Below are 12,239 nucleotides of genomic sequence, written 5' to 3'. Positions count from 1 at the left end.
CTTGTTTATTAAATCTCTTTTCAGATTTACATAAGGTCCTGTTAAACTCACCCATTGAGATTTTATTATCAGTTATTGTTTGCTTGTTTGTTTCTAGAATTTCAGTTCAATTTTTTTAATAATAAGTAGCTAATAGAGGAAACACGTGTTGACAGTTCCTAAAAGATTTTTAAATATAGTTTTTATTACAGAGAATTTCAAACATATGCAAATTAGAATTGTGTAAAGTTCTCTAATGTGCCTCTCTCTTCAACATTTATCAAATTATAGTCAACATTATTTCATCTGTACCCATCCTAGGCCCCATATTGTTTTGAAACAAATTCCAGACATCACATTATTTTATCTGTATGTATTTTAGTATGTGTCTCTAAAAAATACTCTTTCTAAATTGTTACACATAAAAATTAATAATTCCTATTATCGGGGCTGGCCCCGTGGCCGAGTGGTTAAGTTCGCGCGCTCAGCTGCAGGCGGCCCAGTGTTTCATTGGTTCGAATCCTGGGCGCGGACATGGCACTGCTCATCAAACCACGCTGAGGCAGCGTCCCACATGCCACAACTAGACGGACCCACAACGAAGAATATACAACTATGTACGGGGAGGCTTTGGGGAGAAAAAGGAAAAAATAAAATCTTAAAAAAAAAAATAATAATAATTCCTATTATCTTCAAACATAAATATTAAATTTTTATTCATCTTATAAACACCCTATCTTTTAAAGGACCCTGAAATCAGGGTCCAAATTATGACTATACATTGTAGTTGCCAGCTCTGTCTCCCTTTTAAAAACATTTTCTTAGAGTACAATACACATGTATTAAATTGCGTAAGTCATCAGTGTACATCTTCATAAATATTTACAAATGTATCTACCTTTGTAATTATCAAGAATATTTCCAGCATCACAAATGGCTCCTACTTGCCCTCTTTGCTATCAATGCCCTCTCTAATAATTACTATTTTGATATTTATTACTACAAATTAGTTTTGCCTGTACTTACATTTTATATAAATGAATTTATGTACTATGTACTCTTCTGTATGAATACTTTCACTCAACATTACAGCTGTTTGGGTTATTCATGTTATTGAGCTCAATTTGTATTTCATTGCTGCTTACTATTCTATTATATATCAACATTTATTTATCCATTTTGCTATTAATGGACATTTGGGTTGTCTCCAGTTTTAGGTTTTTATAAGCTGTTGTGACTTGGTTAAATTAGCATTTGTTAAATAGAGCCTGGGGTGTCAGATGCTGAGCCACAGTTCAATAAAAGACCGCAAAGGAATTGTAATAGAAAAGTTTATTACTCACAGGTCCTGGAGGAGGTACACAACATACCTCAAGGGAGGTCAAAGCGGAATGCTGACAGAGCGATGGGGGCAAGACCCAGGGCACATGACTTTATGGGGTCCACAGGTGGAGTGCTTTTGTGTCCAGGGTAAGGCCAGATTGATAACCTCAAACCAGAAGGATCAGGGTTTTGGTAGGCTTCACAGGGGTCTTATCTAAGGGGCATACAAGGGGAAGACCTTGGAAGGGGGGAGAGAATGCTCATCACAAGGGTGGCTGGGGAATCATATCAGGAACTCACATTTACCTGGCTTTGCAGGGGCTGTTATCTGTGGGGGTGGGAGTGGAGGAGAGCCTGGCGCGAGCATCAGTTCAAACTGGATGTTGAGGCAGCAATATTATGGAGTAGTTTAGCTGAACTCAACCTAAGCTAAGCCTCTATTCACAGTCTTGTACATCTCTTGTGGAGATATATGCACTCAATTTAGTTAGGATATACCTACGTGCTGAATTACGGTCACAGAGTAGGCGTATGCTTAGCTTTAGTAGATCTTTCTAAAATATTTTCCAAAGTGGTTATGCCAACTTAGAGTCCCAGCAGCATTGCCTAAAAGTGCCAGTTGTTGGATTCTCACTAGCACTCAGCACAGTCAGTCCAATTGTCAGCTACTACTGTTTAAATTTCTCTTATTAGTGAAGATGTTGAGCACCTTTTGTTTGTGTGTGAGTACTTATTGTTCTTTCTATATCTTCTTCTGTGAAGTGCCTTCAACGTCTTTAGTTCATTTATTAAAACTGAGTTGTTTATGTTTTCTTTATCGTTGTAGGAGTTCGTTATCTAGTCTATGTATGTCTTTTGTCAGATAAAGTTATTGCAAATATGTTCACCTAGACAGTAACTTGCTTTTTAATTCACATGCTGATAGCTTTTGATAGAAGTTTTCCATTTTAATGAAGTCCAATTTATGAAGCTGGACCTGTAATAATTAGAAATCCCAAATTCAGAAAAACATGTGTACAAGGTTTACAGTATTGCTTTACACATTTAGAATTTTAATCTAACTGAAATTGATGGTTTGCTATCACATACGGATCAAGATTTATATTTTGTCCACATTTACTCAATTTAACCTGCACCATTATTTGAAAAGCTTTCACACTGCATTATGTTGGGAACATTGTAATGAATCAGATGGCCATATATGTGTGGGTTTGATTTCTTTATTCTGTTCCATTTACTTTTATTTATCCATCCAATTACTAACACCGTACTGTGTCAATTACTACAGCTTTATAATAAGATGATGTTTGCGTGAGTCTTCCATTCCTGCCCTTCTTCAAGTGTCTTGGCTGTTCTTTGCATTTCCATACAAACTGTAAAGTCCGCTTGACAATTTCCATCCAGAATATTCTGTTAGGATTTTATTAGGATTATATTAAATCTACAAGTCAGTTTGAGAAGAACTGGCATCTTAATGATCTTGAATCATTCAATCTATAAAAAGACAAATATCACCATTTATTTAGATCTTTTTCTCATAGAAGAGTTTTGTAATTTTTATATAATGTTTTAACCCATTTTGTAAAATTTACTCCTATATGCCTTTTTGTTGTTGTTATTGCTGCTGTTATTATAAACGGTTTCTTTTTTCACTGCTGGTACTTAAAACTGCAATTGATCCATGAAGATTGGGTTTATAACAAGCACTGTGTAAGTGATTTCTGTTGTTCTGTTTATATTTGCGCTTGTTCTGTTGTTCTTTTTCGAAGTTCTTTTTTAAACTCAGATGCCTAACTTACTAATTTTTAGCCTTTCATTTTCCCAGCAGAAGCATCCAAGTGCATACATTTCTCTCGAAGCACCAGGAGTCCTTATCCTTCTTTTCTGCTTTGTTTTTATTTATTCATTTATTTTTTTGGCCATAGAATTTACTCCAGTCATCTAATATTCAATGTTATTTACTTATTTAGTTATTTGTCTGTCTCCACAAACCAGAAATTAAAGGTCCCTGAAGGCCTTTGACCTCAGGGATTTCGACTCTTCTCTGTAGAGGTATATCTCCAGCAGGCCGAACTGTGCTGGGCACATAGCGGACAATAACTATTACATTTTAAAATTTCAATTATTATATTTTTTTTTCTTAACAATCCTTTTACAAATATACCAATTGTTTATTCAAGATATCAAATCTCTCTTTAACATCTTTAATATACTAGAAGGCATAGTTTATATTTTGTATTCAATAATTCAATTTTATCAACTTTGTGGGTTTAATCCTGTTTTCTATTCCTCCAACTTTAATATCTCTAGCACATAGTGATGTGCCTGCCTGTTGATTTCTAACAGCTTTCTGCTTATTTTCTTTGGAATGCTAATTGTGGATTAATTTGGGGCATAGAGGACTCTGGAATAAATGCAGTGTCCTTCATACCATTTTTGTCTTGGCTTTAGTAACATTCCTGTACCATCCAGGTCATCTTTAACTAATCCACCATCGTTTTGAATCATTAAGGGGTTATAAAGTCAGGTCACAAACACACCTGATGGCTAGTTTGTGATTACAAGTTCCAAGGTTTGAGTCAAGTGATTTCATTTGCAACACCCCGGGGGATGAAGTCAGTATTTCTATTTCACCCTTATACTGAGCAGGTACACCCATGGGTACTCAGTCTTTTGAGGGAGTCTCTTATCCACATATCTACTTGGGTAGGCCCAGTGAATACTCAAGTTCACATAATTTGGCAAATGCTCTCAAGGTGAAAGTGGGATTCATTGCTCTGCTTCCCACCATGTGTTCCTGCCTTCACTCAGTCCTTGATAAAAGCATTATTTAACTTCTCTGTAGCTCAAGAAGTCTTTTGTACAATATGTTATATAGTATTTTCAGATGTGGGACATAAATTCTTTTTTGAGGAAGATTAGCCCTGAGCTAACATCCGCCACCAATCCTCCCCTTTTTTGCTGAGGAAGATCGGCCCTGAGCTAACATCCATGCCCATCTTCCTCTATTTTGTATGTGGGACACCTGCCACAGCATGGCTTCATAAGCGAACCCCAGGCCACCAAAGCGGAATGAGCAAACATAACTGCCATGCCACCAGGCCAACCCCTAAAGTAAAATTTTTAAAAAATTAATCACCTAGTAGCAGGAATTTTGTTTTAAATGCTGCAAAAAAACCCAATTTGGTTGATTCTATTTTTGTTCAAGGGAGAATTTATTGATTAGTTCCTACTTCCTAATACAGTAGTTATTGAATAATTTGGATGTTTTGATAAGTTTCAATAGCTCCCGATCATTTGGGGTAACCTTGATTAACATACGTAATTAAATTTAGCTACTGGAGAAAACTTCGTGTGTATGCGGGAATGTTTTTCCTTTACCCAGACTCAGTTATGTAGGTTGAGCTCCATCTGAGAAACTCCATTTTAAGACACATCAAAAGGAAGCAGAACAATTTGACCTGATTCTGTCAGCCCAGCCTCAACTCTATCTCAGCTCCTGCTTTCCCAACAGAAAAGGGTACAGATCCCAGGCAGACCCAAGGCCCCACCGATCTCTTTGCAACTACTTTACAAAAGCACTACTTCTATTTTATCACGTAGTTTAAGCCTCCTCTCTTCCAAAATCCCAATCCTCAGCATCAACCAGCTCAGTCATTGTCCAGGCTTGAGTAATTCTAGACTCTATCATGCACATACTGGAAAACCACAACATACCTACCTATATTTTATAACCAGCGTCAGGATTAGAAAATTTAACTAAAAGACACCCTGAATTGAAAGCAAGACTGTTTCGAATTATATTCTGAAAGATACTGCATTCAGATCAAAAAATGTGACATGTTCTGTTACTTCTTGCATTAATTTGAAAGAACGAAACATTTTCACGAGAGTTCCTTTTGCAAACTACCGGAAGCCTTTTGCTCTGAGAACTTTTTTACGTGGTGATAGCTCTCTATGTTCCTCCAGAAAATGTATTTTGTGTTGTAATTCTGTTCACTAGAGGGAGAATTTCTTAAAGCATTAGCATAGGGTTTCTCCACCTTGGCACTACTACTGACTTTTGGACCCAATCATCCTTTGTTGTGGGGGACTGTCCTGTGCCTTGTAGGATGTTTAGCAGTATCTCTGGCCTCTAGCCACCAGATATGACAACCAGGAGGGTCTCCAGACATTGTCACGTCACCCCCAGCTGAGAACCACTGATCTAGTGTAACTATCAAAATTCCATAAGCTGTTGAAATATTGTAATTGATTTGGCTGAGAGAAACAATTTCATTCTTTCCTCACATGCAGGAAGGGCACCTAACTCATTCTCTTTGCTAGATGAACACTGTATCTTTGTGTGTCATGCAAGTTACATTGTAGCCTTCTGTGTCATGCAAGTTGCACCATTGCTATAAATTAGAGCATGAGGCCAGCCGTCCAGTGGGAAGGAGGCCTATGGAATTCCTTTGCCTTGCCAACAAACTTTTTCCTTAGAGAGATGTTTATTAGCAGAATCTATGGGAGTTTAGTATTTCTCTCTGAGAATAAACCCCAGCATCAACCACTTTCATTTCCACTCCCCCCAGAGCCATGCTTTGGCTCAGCTCTGGCAACTGATGCTAATATTTTAGAGCAGGAGTTGGCGACCTGTGACCTGCCGAACAGAGCCACACCCATTATTTTACATATGGTCTATTGCTGCCCTCCTGCTCCAACAACAGATTTCCTTTTTTTTTGATTGAATTATAATTGACATGCAATACTCTCCTGGTTTCAGGTGCACAGCATAGTGACTGGATATTTTTATACATTACGAAATGATCACCACGATAAGTCCATCCACCATCTGTCACCACACCAAGTTATTACAATATTATTGACTATATTCCCCACGCCGTATACCACATCCCCATGACCCATTTATTTTATAAATGGAAGTTTCCGCCTCTTAATCTTCTTCATCTATTTCGCCTTCCCCCCACTGCCACCGGGACTCCCTTCTGGAAACCACGAGTTCATTCTCTGTCTCTGTGAGTCTGTTTCTGTTTGGTTTTGTTTGCTTATTTGTTTTGTTTTTTAGATTCCACATGTAAGTGAAATCATAACGGTATTTGCCTTTCTCTGTCTGACTTATTTCTGTAGTTGTGACAGAGTATACGGCTTGCAAAGCCTAAAATATTTACCATCTCTCTCTTTACAGAAATAGACAACCCCTGTTTCAAATCCTAAAATCTGAAAATGATTTAAACTTCCCAACTTAAACCCTTCGTCCTGTACATTGCAACAGCCACATTTGGAAGAGGATCTGATTCTCTATAATTCTTGCCAGGGGCAGGATTAATTTAGACACAATCCTCATCCTTATGGGGATAAGCAGCTTGCCACTTCACATTCAAAGACAATTTTTACACCTTTGCAATTCTGTCTCTCCACAGGCTCAGCAAATCTAATACCTTTTAGCCTCTATTGTAGGTTTTCTTTTTCAGGCCCTTGGGATCTTTCCTGTCATATGTGGGAGTGGAGTGGGAGATTGAGGCCACCTAGGAGCCCGTTTACTGGTACGGATGTATTCAGTTACCGTCTGGTTAGGATGGGTGACGGGGAGAAGCAGCTGGTTGGTGCAGGAAGGAGCAGCTAAAACATTCTAATTCCTTCTCCAGAATCAGAGGTCACTCAAACTTTTCTGCATTGCTTTGTTTTTGTTGTTTAAAAAGAAAGGAGACACTTCTGAAAAAGTTGGTCTAGCAAGTCTACTCAATTTTGTTTGTTTCTGTTTTCTAATAATCATGACTCTGGGATGGTTTTCCTATTGTGGCCAGTTAATGCTGTTATATTTTGCCTGAGGTTTATGCTATACTCTACCATATGGGACTTTTTCAAGTGCTCCTTTAAAACGCGTAAGGCTTGGGAAACAAAGCATGGCCATGATGCTTGGTTATCTGTGGTCACGTGATGTGTGGAGGAAGAGACGCAGGGAGAGAAATGGAGAAATACAACCTACTGCAGTTTATTCCCTAGATTATGCCATTTTCCTTGTATTAGAAATAAGCATTGTAAGGCCATTGTGCTTTTAATCCTCATTTTTGTTCATTTGCAGAAGAGATTAAGTTGGAAATATTAAGACTAGATACAATGCTTATTTGCACATGTACTTGTATTTTTCTTGTGAACTAATAAATGGCTGAGAGTAATACTCCAGTGCTGGAGCTTAGAGAATACTTACATGACAAAACAGTAGGTTTAAACGGCTGCCCCCTTCGTCAGCTGCCTCTGCTCCACCTTGGAGTAAGGGCAGTAACTGTAACCAGAGTGGACCAGAGCGTTACCAGTGAACGCTCCGTGTTTCCTACTCCAACCCCAGGCCTTCATTCACATTTTGAACAGATCTCTGCTAAATACAAACTTAAATCTGCTTTGCATTTCATTATAGTAGAGTTGGATCTACATAAAATATAGAAACTCTACCTATTAATGAAAGGAATATTCAAGTACTATCAACATCTCAAAAAGCTCTGGGTTTAAGGAGAAAGAAAATGCTTATTGGGTGGTACTGTGTATGGGCCACTTGCAAACAGGTACATCTAAATGACAGTAGAATCACTATGATAATTTTTAGAAAATGATTTAGAGGAGGGAAGAGAGAAGATTGTGAGATTGGGGGAAGTACTGAAGAAATGCAAAAGATTGGGGATGAGTTTTAAATGTGCAGAGTAGACAACTGGAAAGTCTATTAGAAAGACTACCTTGGAAAAAACTGAAGGAGGAGGAGGTAGAAGTGGGAATAAAACTAGAAGAGAGAAGCTCATTCACAACCTGTGCTCCAAAAATAAGTGGATTTTCATTTCTTGTGGGATAAAGGTTACAATTCTGCACCCAACTCCAATGTGTGGGGGTTTTTCCCCACTCCACCAAGCAATTCTCCAACACCAGCTGGGCATCGTACAATTCAACTCAATTCTTTTTTTTGTTTTGAAGAGAAAAATTTGCCCTGAGCTAACATCATTGCTAACATTTCCTCTTTTTTCCCCTTCTTCCCAAAGCTCCAAGCATGTTGTATATCCTAGCTTTAAGTCCTTCTAATTGTTCTATGTGAGCTGCCGCCACAGCCTGGCAACTGACAGAGAGGTGGTGTGTGGTTCCATGACCAGGAAGGGAACCTGGGCCATCAAAGCAGAGAGCGTGGAACTTTAATCACTAGACCATCGGGGCTGGCTCTCAACTCAGTTCTGATACTTTCTCCCGGGAGATAGTATCAGATTCCACAGGTTAAGGACTCAGTCCTACAAGACTACCCCTCACTTCAAATGCCAATCACAGGTTCAAGTTGTTGTTTGTGCTTCTGACTCACTGGCTATAGATTGGTGATTCCAACTACCTCTTCCTTGGGTTTGATTAATTTGCTAGAGCAGATCACAGAACTCAGAGAAACATTTTACTTATTAGATCACCAGGAACAGCCAGATGGAAGAGGTGCATAGGGCAAGGTATGTGGGGAGGGGCTCAGAGCTTCCATGTTCATGTTCACAACTGCATCTCCATATGTTCACCACCAAGGAAACCCTCTGGACTCTGTCCTGTGTTTTATGAAGGCTTCATAGACATGATTGATTAACTCATTGGCCATTGGCCATTCAACCTCCAGCCCCTCTGCCCTTCCCGGAGGTCATGGGGGTGGAGCTGAAAGTTCCAACCCTCTAATCACATGGTTGGCTCCCCTGGCAACCAGCTGCCATCCTTAGGTGCTTTCCAAAAGTTACCCGTGACATAAGAAAAGACACTTTGATGCTCTCATACTTAGGAAATTCCAAGGGTTTTAGGAGCTCTATGCCAGAAATGGGGACAAAGACCAAATATATTTTATTATAAATCAAAATATCACAAAGGTCAAGCTCTTATCCTAGATTTAATTCATAGTTTGCTACCTAATTACTGAATTTTCCACCTTCTCCTCCTGAACATCATTCCCATGCCCACTTCTGAGCCTTTGGACACTCTAATGTATCTCCTCTTTCCCTTCTAAAGTATTTTCCATTCTGCTCCTCATGCTCCACGGTCCTTCTCAAGCTCCCTCTTATTCCTGAAACCTTTCCAACTGAATCCAGACTTCAGATCTTTCTTCACTAAACTAATATACTCACCCATTTTACAATCACTCATTTTCCGTCTTTGGACATCTGCTAGTTTGCTCTCTGGAGCAGAGCTCTTCTTTTTTTTGTGTATTCATGATTTATCAGTAACTACATTGAAGAAGTGTATTGTGTCATGTTTTTGTGACTACTACAGCAGATGGTATAAACTTGTGTACAAAGAATCTAGTAAAAGCACTTGGAGAGCACGCAGTTTTGTTTCATTATATTCTGGATATTGGCTGGAAAGTTGGATTTCCCAGTCACAGTTTCTAGTCAGCCTCTAACATGAAATTCAAGGGGTCAGTACTAAATGATGTTCTTTTCACTAGGTATTATAGTGGGTTGAGCTGTAGCCCCCAAAATATATGTCCACTCAGAACCTCAGAATGTGTCCTTATTTGGAATAAGGACGTTTGCAGATGTAATTAAGCAATTTCAGGAGCCACTAGATGCTGGAAGAGGCAAGAAAAAATTCTCCCCTAGAGCCTCTTGGGGTGAATGTGGCCCTGCTGACAACTTGATTTTGGACTTTGGGCCTCCAGAACGGTGAGAGAATAAATTTCTGTTGTTTTAAGCCACAAAAATGATTTGTTATAGCAGCCTTAGGGAACTGTTTTTTCCCCAAGTAGATGACATATAGAAAAATCTGAGCCACTATTATATTTTAAGAAAATGGACTGTTCAAGACTTGCATTGAAGAAGTTTAAGCCTCCTGGACAGAAATATAGGTGTTAGAAAACCTCCTGTTTTATACCATAGCTAGTTAAAAAATAAGACTTGTTAAAATAACATTCAGTAACTCACCATTTTGGTGTAAACTAGGGATCAGGAAGTCACTATTATTGCCAGTAATCCATGCCACACAAGAAAAATAGATGTCCCATGACTGAATCTCAAGACACATTAAAATAACAACTCGGACACTGGGAGACAATCTCAGGAATACCTAGAACTTCACAAATATGCTTGCTGGGAGGAAAAAAAAGGAGGAGGAGGAGTTCTGCTTCCATGATGAAATAAAAAGAGATTTTCTCTCCTGCCCTTAGCAAATAGAAAAATGGACAAAGCATATTAAAGTACATTCTGCAGGCCAGCCCTGGGGCCAAGTGGTTAAGTTTGCCTGCTCCACTTCGGTGCTCTGGGGTTCGCCAGTTTGGATCCTGGGCACAAACTTATGCAGCACTCATCAAGCCATGCTGTGGTGGCATCCCATATAGGAGAGCTAGAATGACCTACAAGTAGGATATACAACTATGTATTTGGGCTTTGGGGAGAAAAAAAAAAAAGAGGAAGATTGACAACAGATGTTAGCTCAGGGCCAATCTTAAAAAAAGTACATTAAACTACTGTTTGGATGAAGGTGGTCAAAAGGCACCAACTTCTAGTGATATGATACATAAGCATTAGGGATGTAATGTACAACATGATGACTATAGTTAACACTGCTGTATGGTATATATGACAGGGTTAAGAGACTAAATCCTGAGTTCTCATCAGAAGGAAAAAAATATTTTTTTCTTTTATTTGTGTCTATATGAGATGCTGGATGCTAATTAAACATTGTGGTAATCACTTGACAATATATGCAAGTCAAATCATTCTACTGTACACCTTAAATTTATACAGTGCTGTATGTCAATTATATCTCAGTAAAACTGGGGAAAAAACACAGCAAGATGATATCAGATAAAAATACACTAAAAATACAATTAAGGAGAAAATAATAAAATAAAACTATTATTTCTGTACATTGGACGATAGCCAACATAGGATTGTGATCCTGAGAGAATGGAAACAAATGAGGTGAGCCTTACGGAGCTCTAGATTTCTACCTGGAGTTACAATCTAGAACCTTGAGCAAGGAGGATGTTCTAAGCAGATCATAGCTGTCTCACCAGGCTGAGAAGAAAGAGATTGGAATTCAGGAAGTCTAAGAAGGATGGAAACAGTGAATGAGAATTCCAAAGAGAAGGAGTTATGCAGAAAAAGAACATTAGAAATCTTAAGGCTCCCTTGAGACTAAGCTGAATAATAAGATGTATACACACAGGATGAAACCCCACGAGAACAGGCAGAAATTGACTAGAAGAGCTGGGGATCCTTTGAGTTTGTTCCAGCCAGTGTGGAGAGTCCTCGCTGATCACTCTCAAAATTCAATAGAGGTGTCAAAAAAGCTACATCTTAGTACTGGAACTAAATTATACCCAGAGTAAAAGCTGCTCCAGTCATATCCAAAGAAAAGTCAAAGGAAACTTCAAAAAAGAGCAAGATGAGTGGCAAGTAACCTAACAGCCTTCTGGAACAAAGGCCACCATTAAAGAAAGACAACTACTGACCATCACCACTGTAAAATGTACACATCCAGCATCCAGTCAAAAACACTAGACACACAAAAAAAATAGAAAAATGAGTCAAATAACCAGAAGAAAAATAGCCAATAGAAGCAGAACAAGAAATGATAGAATGAGAATTAGAAGAAATGGATATTAAAACAGCTATTATAGTTTTGTTCAGCTGTGTACCAAAAAACATAAACATAGTGTGGACGGGAAATATTTTTTAAAAAGAACAAAATCGAATTTCTAGAGATGAAAAATACAATATGTAACGGGAAAAATTCACTACATGGGATTAATAGCAGATTAGACACTGCAGAAGAAAAGCTAGTTTAAATACTATCAATAAAAGACTATCAATAAAAACTACCTAAAATGAAACAGAGAAGAAGACTGAAAACAAATGAAATGCATTTCAGTGACATGTGGGACAACATTAAACGGTCTAAAACCTGTATAATTGAAGTCCTAGAAAGCAGTGATG

At 38.4% G+C, this 12,239-nt stretch overlaps 1 protein-coding gene across 21 annotated transcripts in view; it reads right to left on the bottom strand.

Moving 5' to 3' along the window:
* Positions 1-12,239, bottom strand: part of LOC139079894 (uncharacterized) — a 613,636-nt gene that overhangs the window by 97,686 nt on the left and 503,711 nt on the right. The window contains exon 8 of one of the 21 annotated variants that reach the window (XR_011533898.1): positions 1,292-2,278. The exons of the other annotated variants lie outside the window; for them this stretch is intronic. The gene's annotated coding sequence lies outside the window, so the exon portion shown is untranslated. Of the gene's footprint in view, positions 1-1,291; positions 2,279-12,239 lie in introns of those variants that run through there. 21 annotated transcript variants of the gene reach the window in all.

The sequence above is a fragment of the Equus przewalskii genome, chromosome 27 (assembly GCF_037783145.1).
Source record: "Equus przewalskii isolate Varuska chromosome 27, EquPr2, whole genome shotgun sequence".
Lineage (NCBI taxonomy): Eukaryota > Metazoa > Chordata > Mammalia > Perissodactyla > Equidae > Equus > Equus przewalskii.
Note: the sequence above shows the minus strand (reverse complement) of the source record. Positions and strands in the feature narration are given on the sequence as shown.